Here is a 12,413-nt window from a genome sequence, read left to right as displayed (position 1 = left end):
GCAAGTAGGAATTTCCCTCCTGGATCATTTTGTGGGTGGGGTGGAAGTCATGGCCCAATTATTTATTTTTAATCTAGCACTGGTCTTAGGCACTGTAACTTGAATTGGTGGGAGGAAAGTATTCTTTGATGTATTTGCTTTATAATAAAACTAGAAAGGAAATCTCTGGACTTAAAAAGCATTAAGTCTTGTCTAATTTTGCCTAATTGTTGTGTAAAGTTTAGAAATTAATGTAAGGCCACTCTGCTTTCCAATGGAATGGATTTTATAAGCTTATAATATTCTGGACGTAAAACTAAAGCAGCAGCTGGACTCAACATGCTCATTTGGTTTAATCTTTATGCTGTTTACCTCACAATAAACATAAACACTAAGGCTTATGTGTGTCTGTAGAACAGAAGTTTATTTTTATTTCAAAACTAAAGAATTCTGCCACTTTGTCACCCAGGCTGGAGTGCAATGGCATAATCTCAGTTCATTGCAACTTCCGCCTCCTGGGTTCAAGCAATTCTTGTGCCTCAGCCTCCTAAGTAACTGGGATAACAGGCATGTGCCACCATACCCGGCTAGTTTTTATATTTGGAAATGGGATTTTGCCATGTTGGCCAGACTGGTCTTGAACTCCTGACCTCAAGTGATCCACCTACCTTGCCCGGATTACAGGTCTGAGCCACTGCGGCCAACCCTCTTTCTAGAATCTGCCAGCTTGTGGTAGAAAGATTTTAAGGCCGGGCGCAGTGGCTCAAACCTGTAATCCCAGCACTTTGGGAGGCCGAGGCGGGTGGATCACGAGGTCAAGAGATTGAGACCATCCTGGTCAACGTGATGAAACCCCGTCTCTACTAAAAATACAAAAAATTAGCTGGGCATGGTGGCACATGCCTGTAATCCCAGCTACTCAGGAGGCTGAGGCAGGAGAATTGCCTGAACCCAGGAGGCGGAGGTTGCGGTGAGCCGAGATCGCGCCATTGCACTCCAGCCTGGGTAACAAGAGCGAAACGCCGTCTCAAAAAAAAAAAAAAAAAAGAAAGAAAAGAAAGATTTTAAAAAGTAATCTGATGTGTTCTTTTCCATGACAGTTATGCAGCAGAGAAGAATGTGGTTTAGGTTTTTGTTTAAATTTTGAAAAAAGTTTTAAAATATTTTTACTAGTTTGAATAAAACCCTATACTATATGAGCTGTTAGGAACGAATTCTGTACTTAGAAGCAAAGAAAAGTAATCTTGCCACTTTGCAGTTATTAGTAAGTCTAAAGCAACACATTTCCCCCTATTTTTGAAAATGAAAGTTGGTAGTGTCCTTTAGATAAGTAATGGATGAATGGATGGATGGATGATGAGGGACAGATAGGTGAGTGGGTGCCTGGATAGATGGAGAGAGAAAGGGAAGAATAAATAACTAAATAACATAACTCGTGCATGGTTAGGGCATTCATCTGTTCAGAATTTCCAAGACCATCTAAATTTCACATATTTTCTCTCACTGTCAGATTGTGTTTCAGATGACAGGTTTCAATTTTTGGTTTGTAAAATATGATACACAAAATATACATGGAGACATTTCTCCTGCTTATTTACTATGGAAACTAAAAAAGATGAAGATAACTGTGACATTGTTTTCATTTAACATTTGTTGAGTGCTGTGTGCTGGGTGCTGGTGAGCACTGGAGATATGAAGGTAAATAATGTGGAGACTGCCCTCAGGAAGCTCACAGCTTGGTACTAGAAGAAAGTCATGGAAGCAGATAAACAGTGTGAAGGAGTACATGGTAGACTAGAGATATGAACAGCTTTCTGATGGGAGCCCATTGAAGGAGTGTTTATGATCTATTTTTCTTTAGTATGTCCCAGAATTTCCTACACACAATAAAAATATCCCATCAAGAAACATGCCTACTCTTAGCTCAGTGACACATCATGACGGTGCCCTGTTACTCATAGAGTACAGGTATGTAGGTCACGTAGAAGTCTGTGGCTTTACATTTCATGGCTTCATGTGTTGAAGTGTATTAATTACAATATAGAGTGGCCCGGAGTGATGTGCCCTTGAAAGCTTTGACTTTTCAGCTCTTGAAATTCCATGTAACAGCTGAGCTTAGAGCAACTGTTTTTTCCTTTGTTACTCTCGAAAGGGCATTTCTTCTATGAAGCATCTCTGAAACTTGAAAACGTTTATGAATTCACAGGAATTAACTTCCTTTACTCCAATTAAATAAGATTTCTTGAGTGCCTACTATAAATAAGATACAGATCTAGAGAGATTCTACATCTTTAGGTCCTAAAAATTGGTTGTAGCCCAAAGATAATAATAATATTACCTGAAAGTAATAAAAAAGGCATAAAAATAACGAACACACATACATGCTCTTACTATGTGCCAGCCACTGTCCTAAGCACTTTATATATTAACTCAATGAAAATGACATGGGAGCTCCCACAAGCCTCTGACTTGATTGTTTTCTATGGTCCTGGGAATAAAGGAGATGAAAGATTGTGTTGAATGTACAGGGAAATAAAATGCCCCTTAAAAGTCCCCTTTTTACTTGTCAGATCACTTTACCTGGTATTTCCTTCGAGCTAGTATGGGAGGGACTACTGTAGATAGCAGAATTATCAATAATTTTTTCAAGACTGAGAAGCAGCCAGTGATAATAGGGAGACATTTGGAGGCTCAGGAGGCACCAGTAGATGAACCAATATGCCTTTTATTACTTATAATGTCTTTTTATGAGAATAAGAAGCATGCTTTTGTTGAGAAACATTGTTTACCCTGCCCCCATGGCTCCTTTGTGGAGGATACCTCGTAGTTTGTAATTAGTGGTAGGCAGGTTACAGTGGTCTACTTGGTATATTCCTGAGTTATGTGTCTATGTAGAACACCTGTGTATTAATAAGAATCACCTGTCAAACAGCAAATAAAGGCATGGATGAATCTCTGCTCAGGGCCTTCAGTCCTGGAGAGCTGCAAGCCCCGCAGGCTCTCAGGCTGTTGGTACTGGGGATAGCTCCATTCTGTTGGCTCTCTGGGTGTCTGCCTCTCTCAATACCTTCAGCTCCCTTGGGTGGGAGTCTCCCGAACGAACTGGTTCTTGGCATGCTTTAGTTAAATAGAACTCAATTATATTTTTCCTGTTCTCTATTTCATTCTTATCTCTAGATAAAAGTTCTGAGTTATTTGAGTCCCTCGTGTATGAAAGTAGACAGATATCCTAAAATAAGAAAGTAGGGGGCTGAACGCTCAAGAAAAATATAGAAACTGCAACAGCAATGCCATCATACTTTAAACGTCCCAGTGCAGAGTCAGCTTCAAGTGAGAGAAGTTGCAACATTATCCACAAAGGCTTTTGTGGTTGTTGTTGTTCTCATGAAAATGGCAGAAAAATGCCGGGCGCGGTGGCTCAAGCCTGTAATCCCAGCACTTTGGGAGGCCAAGACAGGTGTATCACGAGGTCAAGAGATCGAGACCATCCTGGTCCACATGGTGAAACTCCGTCTCTACTAAAAATACAAAAAATTAGCTGGGCATGGTGGCACGTGCCTGTAATCCCAGCTACTCAGGAGGCTGAGGCAGGAGAATTGCCTGAACCCAGGAGGCGGAGGTTGCGGTGAGCCGGGATCTCATCATTGCACTCCAGCCTGGGTAACAAGAGTGAAACTCCGTCTCAAAAAAAAAAAAAGAAAAGAAAGAAAAAAAGAAAATGGCAGAACATTTCACTGAAGAGCAGCTAGTATCTCCACCTTAATGAAGCATAATTCATAATTCCATGGAATATTAGGGACATGAACAAAAGACATTTTCTTCTGTGAGTGGAGAATTTGGTAGAAAATTTCTAGCACACCTCGTTATGTGAATGCTGTCAAATTTGTAGATGGTCTTTACATCCTAGTTGAAGCTGGTTTTTGCTGAATGGGAAGAAAGGAGCCATAAATACTTAGAACAGTGGTTCTGTCTCAGAATCCTTTGGGTGAATCTTTTCCAAACAAACATGCCAGAACATCACCTAGACCTTGTGAGTCAGAACCCCTGGGGGCTCCACACCTGTATGGTTTTTGAAAATTTCCCCAGGTGATTCTAATGCACATCGCTGATTAAGACCCACACACTTAGGAGACTGAGCCAAGTAAAAGCAGCAATTGAAGCTTGTTTGTTTCCTATTTTATTATCTTCTTGCAATAAAATAATAAAACATATATGTTGCCCCAGGCTGAATCTTCTAAACAGGTCTGTTGTGAATAGACTACAATGTGGTTAGTTCCTTTATTTGACTAACTGAAATTAGTACATTACTAGCACAACAGTCAGAACATTTAATAGGCTCTCCACAGAGAGAAGCAAGAGCATCAACTGCCCCAAAGCTTGCCATCCATTACCATCAACATTTATTAGGCTGTGATAGGCATGGTAAGGCCAAATGGGACTGGCCAGTTCATTTACAAGGGAACATGATGTTGCATTCAAGGATGGGGGAAGAGCCTTAATGCAAAACTTTTTTTTTTTTTTAAGAATAATAGCTGGCTGGGTGCACGGTGGCTCACACCTGTAATCCCAGCACTTTAGGAGGCCAAGGTGGGCAGATCACGAGGTCAGGAGATCGAGACCATTCTGGCAAAGATAGTGAAACCCCGTGTCTACTGAAAACACAAAAATTAGCTGGGCGTGGTGGCATGTGCTTATAATCCCAGTTACTCAGGAGGCTGAGGCAGGAGAATTGCTTGAACCAGGGGTCAGAGGTTGCAGTGAGCCGAGATCGCGCCATTGCACTCCAGCCTGGCAACAGAGCGAGAGTCTGTCTCAAAAAAAAAAAAAAAAAAAAAAAAAAAAAAGAGAATAACTACCAATGTGTATAGTGCCTTACTTTGTGCCAGGTCTTATTTAGGATACTGTACCCATATTATCTAATTTCATACTCATAATGACCTTAAAATATTATTATCCCTACTTTTCATACAGATGAAGAACCTGAGGGATAACAAGGTCAAGGTCACAAAGCTAGCAATGATGGTGGTGGCAAGACTCCAGGCAGTCTAACTGAGAGCCCACACTTAAATTTTGTGGGATATTATCTTGTAAAATCATACCAGTTGACTGCTATTTGGTGAGAAGGAATGGAGAGCGCAAGTTTTATCCTGTTTTTGTCCTTTACTAGATTGTTAGTCATAAGCAGCCTCACACAAGTGGAAATTGGGATATATTTTGGAGAAAAAGTGAGGAAGAGTGCATATCACCCATGCCAAGAGACACACTTTCTTTCATTCCTCTTGCCTTCCTTGTCTCCTTTTATCTTTTCTTCTTCTTCCTCCTCTTTTGTCCCTTTTTATTCTCCATTGGTTAGGCCATTAATCAATAGACATCACATTTTTTGTGTTCATGGAAATCCTTTTTAGTGATCGTGGGCCTGGGCCAGGGTTTCAGTCTGAGGAGCCAAATACTATGCCAGGCAAAAGAGAAGTAGTAGAAGCACAAGGTAAGAATGGAATGGAGAGCAAACACAGAAAGAACCAGGAATGTATCCAAGCTCAGTGGAGGGAGGGAGGTGTCCAGGTGGCTCTCCTAACAATTAGGACGCTAATTAAGTTCACACGAAGGTTGGAGGGAAGGGAGGAGGTTACATGTTTGAGATGACTAAGATTAGGAGCCCAGAAGAGGAATGCAGTTAGATACAAACAGCATCCATGCAAAAATGGGAGATGTCCCCAGACGAGGGTGAAGGTATTGGGAAGCACAGTTCTTAGATTGGGATGGACCAATACCAGATAAGACAACTGTCATTTAAAGGTCAATGAAACAACAAAATCAAAGTTTACAGTCAAAGGGACATTTGAAATAATCAATTCAGGTCAGATTTAAAGATTTTAGCCACAGAATCCTTATTAATGACTTTCTACTGTGAACCCCAAGATGTTAAACTGAAAAAGGCAGATTCACTCTCAATAAAGCTGGGGTGGGCCAGTGTCCCACTCCTCTGTGCTTGGTGGCTACTGAGGCATCTGTAAGAAGCCCTAACAAGGCTCAAAGGAGCAGTTTGAAAATCAGTGGTTTTGTCCAACTACCCCATTTTACAGAGGAGCAATTGAGTTGTGGAAAGGTGACAGGATTTGCACCCCTATGCGGTGTGCTCTGTCCTACGACTCTGCTTTTAAACCAGCAAACAGAATAAATCAACAAATACATATTGAGCACTACCTGTGTGCAGCACTGGGTCCTGGGTGCTGCAGTGTAGGATACAAAGGTAAACAGTGGCCTTCAAAGAATTTCTAGCCTAATTAGGGGAAACTGAATAATAACGTAAAAGTTAAATAGTTGAACGAGCCCAACTGGGCTCTGGAACTCATTCCTATAATCTCAGCACTGTGGAAGGCTGAGGTGAGAAGGATCTCTTGAGCAGAGTTTGAGGCCAGCCTGGGCCACACAGGCAGACTCTGTGTCTACAAAAAACAAACAAACAAACAAACAAAAACATTAGCTGGGTAGGGTGGTGCACACTATGGTTCCAGCTACTCAGAAGGCTGAGGTGGGAGGAATTTTTTTTAATTTTTGTGGATACATAGTAGGTGTATGTATTTATGGGTTATATGAGATAATTTGATACAAGCATGCAATGAAAAATAATCACATCATGGTTAATAAGGTACCTATCACCTCAAGTGTTTATCCTTTATGTTTCAAATGGTCCAATCATATACTCCTTTAGTTATTTTTAAATGAACACTTAAATTATTATTCTTATTTTTAAAAATTATTTTTATTATTTTTTACTATAGAAACCCTGTTGTGCTAGCAAATACTAGGTCTTATTTATCCTTTCTATTTTTTGTACCCATTAACCACCTGCTCCCTACTACCCTTCCCAGACTCTGGTAACCGTCCCTTTACTAACTCCATGAATTCAATTATTTTAATTTCTAGCTCCCACAATTAAGTGAGAACAGGTGACATTTGTCTTTCTGTGCCTGACTTATTTCACTTAACATAATGACCTCCAGCTCCATCTATGTAGTTGCAAATGACAGGATCTCATTCTTTTTTATGGCTGCATAGTACTCCATTGTGTGTAAGTACCACATTTTCTTTGTTCATTCATGTGTTGATGGTTACTTAGGTCGCTTCCAGATCTTGGCTATTGTAAACCGTGCTGCAACAAACATGGGAGTGCAGCTCTCTCTTCGATATACTGATTTCTTGTCCTTTGGAGTTTCAGTCTCCAGGTCCGCATAGGAACCTCACCTCTAGGCACTTGCTTCTTGAATGTGCACACCTCTCTTAGTACTTCTTATTTGGTTTGGCATAGCCCAACTCTAAGTTGGTACACCTGAGAGTTGGGACTTCCTTTGAAGCCTGTCACTTCCATGGACTGTGGCTTTTCTATGTCCTTTGAAGGCTGTTACTTCCATGGTTTGTGACCTTTCCGTTTGGAGACCAGTCTTCCCTTCAGTGTTTTGAGATCAAAGGGTGTTCTCAGTATGTGTTCCGTGGCTTTAGGGCCTTGTAGGTGATCAAAGTCTGAAACTCAAATCCTTCAGCAATTTCTATATATCAGACTTTCTTGGAGATTTTCTTGTCCCATTTGTAAAGAGACAGAACTGGGGTACTCTGGTGTGGCTTGCCCTGACCTCAGAACCACCTCTGCTAACACTTATTCCAAACCTGACCTGAACAGGAGAGTATGAGCTTGGATCCTGATGTAAAAGAGGACTGTTTGGACCTATCTCATACTGACCACCATCTCCCATAACTTAAAAGGATGACCGACTCTCACTTGATCCCGGACTCTGGCCTAGATGAACAATCCAATACATTTTGGTCTTAACCCTGCTTATGAAATCCAAAAAGTATGGCTAATGGCAGTAATGCTCCTGGAGCATGTTTCTCCTCAGGAAATGCAAATAGATCTCTCAAATCTAAGTGGTTTGGTTTAGAAAACCAAACAAAAGTTCTCAGCTTTTTTTCCATTAGTACGGTTTGACTTCATTTCTCCACTTTCACTGTTCCTAGGTAGTTATGGCTCCAACCACCAGCCCTGGTGTAGATTTGTCTAGAATAACTATAGGCAATTCAAGAGAGTCTTGAGATCAAGCCATGCTTTAAAACAATGCACAATCCAGAGTGGAAGGCATCGTATTAGAAGTGAACTTCTTACTGCAGTATCTCTTCCTCTTGCGGTGGAAGTCTCTCCCATCTCTTCAAGGTAATGGGAAGACCATTCATCGGCCTAATTGACACCCCTGTTTCAGTCCTCATCACTATTTACTTAAATAGCTAACTGGCAAGGAAGGGGACATTTGTGAGCAATACCATTAGATATTAACTACTCCACAGACATCTTCACACAGCCCAGGAAAGTGGACTACCCTCCAAATACCTGATGGTTTTCCACTGCCCAAACACCTCCCAGCCTGGACCCTCCTCCTCCCAGGAAGCCTGCTGGTCTGCTTCCCACCACTGCTTTCGTAACTGGAGAGCCAGAAGCCCAGCCTAGACCACGGCACTAGCCATTGTCTCAGCACTCTTGGTTCCCAGTCAGATTCGCTTTTTTTCCGTTCTGTGACTTGTGGCTTAAATCCTAGTTCATCTTACAATAGTTACTATGGTGGTTCGGTGTCTTTGTTACTTCTCAGTTTTTTGTTTGTTTGTTTGTTTGTTTGTTTGTATCAGCAGGGCTGACTTTTGAGAGATTCTTTGCTACTAAGGCTTAGTAACATTTGCCTAAAACCCCTAACCTTTGATTTTGGTGGTTGGACTCCTCTTTTGGACACTGAATTGGAGAAGCCTGGCATCACTCCATGGAAGTGGCACCTTCTAAAGGCCTCCTTATCAGCCAGAAACCTTTGGTCATTCAGGAGCTCTTGAGACAGTACAACTACCCATGGGTTCATCTTGCCCTCTGCCTGGACAGAGCCGATTTATCAAGACAGCAGAATTGTAATGGAGAAAGAATAATTCACGCAGAGCCAGCTGTGCTGAAGACCAGAGTTTTGCTACTGTTCATATCAGTCTCCCTGAGCATTCAGGGATCAGAGCTTTTAAAGATAACATGGTGGGTAGAGGCTTGGGAAGTGGGGAATGCTGATTGGTCAGGTTGGAGGTGGAATCACAGGGAGTTGAAGTGAGTTTTTCTTGCTGTCTTCTGCCTCTCCTAGGCATGATGTCAGAACTGGTTGGGCCAGATCACCAGTCTGGGTGGTGCCAGCTGATCCATCGAGTGCAAGGTCTGCAAAATATCTCAAGCACTGGTCTTATGTTTTGTAATCATGATATTACCCTTAGGAGCAATTTGGGGAGGTTCAGACTCTTGGAGCCAGAGGCTGTATGACCCCTAAACTGTAATTTCTAATCTTGTAGCTAACCTTTTTTTTTTTTTTTTTTGAAACAGAGTCTCGCTCTGTCGCCAGGCGCCAGGCTGGAGTGCAGCGGCTCGATCTTGGCTCACTGCAACCTCTGCCTCCTGGGTTCAAGCAATTCTCCTGTGTCAGTCTCCAGAGTAGCTGGGTCTACAGGAGCACATCACCATGACCAGCTAATTTTTGTATTTTTTTTTAGTAGAGATGGGGTTTCACCATGTTGGCCATGATGGTCTCGATCTCTTGACCTTTTGATCTGCCCACCTCGGCCTCCCAAAGTGCTGGGATTACAGGCGTTAAGCCACCGCGCCGGCCATCTTGTAGCTAACTTGTTAGTCCAGCAAAGGCAGACTGGTCCCCAGGCAAGAAGGGGCTGTTTTCAGGAAAGGGCTGTTACCAATTTTGTTTCAGAGTCAAACCATGAACTGAATTCCTTCTCAAAGTTAGTTTGACCTACACTCAGGAATCAACAAGGACAGCTTAAAGGTTAGAAGCAAGATAGAGTCAGTTAGGTCTGATTTCTTCCACTGTCATAATTTCCTCAGATACAATTTTGCAAAGGTGGTTCCAATAGTGTTAGTATTTGCCCCAACATACTTTGTTTCTAGAAGTTCTTGCTTCCACTGCTGCCACCTTCTGGTCAAAGGTGCCTGCTACGCTGAGAAGAACATAGCTAGTTTGGGTCCTAGATTTTTATGTCTTTCAACAATTTGTCACTAATTTTTTGTTTCCTGAATTCTTTGCCAAGGCTTGCCTAACCACCTCACCTCACCTCACCCCAATTTCCTTGGGTTAGATTAGAACAAATTAATGTGAAGCCACTGCTAACCTCCTCACCTCACCTCATAATATTTGTTTATATTCATTGGCCTGGAAGAGTATTTAAAACCAGGGAGGAATGTCTAATATGAGGGATGACATAAGAAATAAGTCAGAAACTCACAAGCCTCAAATAATAATGACAGGCATGAAAAACATTTGTTAATATGAGATCATGGTCCACCAATATTATCAGGTCAAACATTCAACTTCACTAAACTTTTTGTTTCAAGTAATTTTTTCAAAGGTTTTCCCAGTATGATATGTTTCTTAGTCCTTTCCTGCTATTATAACAAAATGCCTTATAAACTACCTAGTCTAAGCAACAGAAATGTATTTCAAACAGTTCTGGAGACTGGGAACTCCAACATCAGGGCAGAAGCAGATTCAGCATCTGGTACAGGTCTGTTCCTCATGGCACCTTCTTTCTATATCTTTGAATGGCCGAAGGACAGAAGGAGTAAACACATTCCATTCTCCCCTTTATAAGGATACTAGTGTCATTCATGAGGGTGGAGCCCTCATGACTTAATCACTTCCGAAAGACCCACCTCTTAATGCCATTGCAGTGCGGACTCAATTTAAGCTTATGAATTTTGTGGGAGAGTGGAGGACTCCAACATTCGGGCCATAGCAATGTGTTGTTTCATGAAGAGGGCCATTATCAATGCTAATTAACTATTAATTCCGCATCCTAATTATGTCAACAGGCCTCCTAGAGATATTGAAAAGTAAATTCTAGGTCTGGTTAATTTTCCATTGACCACGTGGTCCCCTAAGCCATATTTAAAATAGGTGAGGAAATAATCATACTCAGTCTTATTTCTGACGTTGAAAGCAGGGGCAAGAGAATAAAATAAGACAAGCAATGCTGTTTGTCCTTTAGAAATATTACTGCATCTAAACTTTGAATTAAGACACTGTATATACTATCTTTCTTAAAGATTTTTAAAGCTATACCATGTAAACTGCCCTGAATGCACTTGCATAACAGATGCACCCACTTAAACAAAACTTATTTCATCTTTGTTTTGTCTAGAATTTTGTCTCATTATACTTGGAAAACTTCAAAATATAAAAAAGGACATGTCTTCTCTGCAATGCTGTCCCTCAGTAATAATGCATGCAGTCAGTAAAGAGGAAATCTTTGGGTTAAACTCCTGTCTTCATTACTAACTGTGTCATCTTGGGAAAGTTGCTTAAACTCTCTGAGCCTCAGAGCTCATTTGTAAAATTGGGAGAATAAAACTTGTACGATTGAAGAATTCAGGAATAGTGTTATGTTAAGGACTATGTGCTTGTAAGTGTACTTGTAATAAAAGGTAGATGTAAAGAGGTATATGTTTTGATGCATAAAAGTTGGCCCTAGGCTGGGCACGGTGGCTCACACCTGTAATCCCAGCACTTTGGGAGGCCAAAGTGGAAGGATCACTTGAGGCCAGGAGTTCAAGACCAGCCTGGCTAACATGGTAAAATCCTGTCTCTATTAAAAATACAAAAATTAGCTGGGCATGGTGGCAGGTGCCTGTAATCACAACTACTCGGGAGGCTGAGGTAGGAGAATTGCTTGAGCCTGGGAGGCTGAGGTTGCAGTGAACCGAGATTGTGCCACCGTACTCCAGCCTGGGTGACACAGTGAGACTCTGTCTCAAAAAAAAAAAAAAAAAAAAAAAAAAAAACAGCCCTTTTACTCATGCAATAACAGATATGAATGAAAATCACTCTTAAAAATATTTTCTATTTAAACAGCTCATAAATTTTGTCTTTAAGTCTTAGTTATTATACTTGTAAAATGGGATATAAGAGATGCCAATAATTAGAGTTGTTTTTATTTTTTATTAAAATTTTTTTAAAACTTTTGTCAAATTACATAAAACATAATGTATTATTCTTTAATAATTTAATAATCTGGACTTTGGATCATCTGCTTCTTGGTCCTTTGTACCTTATAAAATTAAAGTATTTCCCTTGAAATGAGAATCCCAACTATACTAGAAATCTGGCAGCTTGGCACTCTGGGCATGGTTTCTGAAGATGTCTATGCTGACAAATAACAGACAATCTTTTTTTTCAGTGGTTGAACACTTGCAAAAGTAGCAAAATTGCTTGCTAAACCTGCAAGTTACTGGGCCCTGGCCCCAGAGATTTTGGAGAACACACTGTAACCCACTGGGGTTCAGAGAATTAGCATTTATATTTGCTTTTAGTTGACTGTTATGTCTAGTGGGATTGGAGACCACTTAACTAAGCACTTCA

Source organism: Saimiri boliviensis, chromosome 6 (genome assembly GCF_048565385.1).
Source record: "Saimiri boliviensis isolate mSaiBol1 chromosome 6, mSaiBol1.pri, whole genome shotgun sequence".
Taxonomy (NCBI): Eukaryota; Metazoa; Chordata; class Mammalia; order Primates; family Cebidae; genus Saimiri; species Saimiri boliviensis.
The sequence above is the reverse complement of the archived record's forward strand: the minus strand, read 5'-3'. Positions refer to the sequence as shown.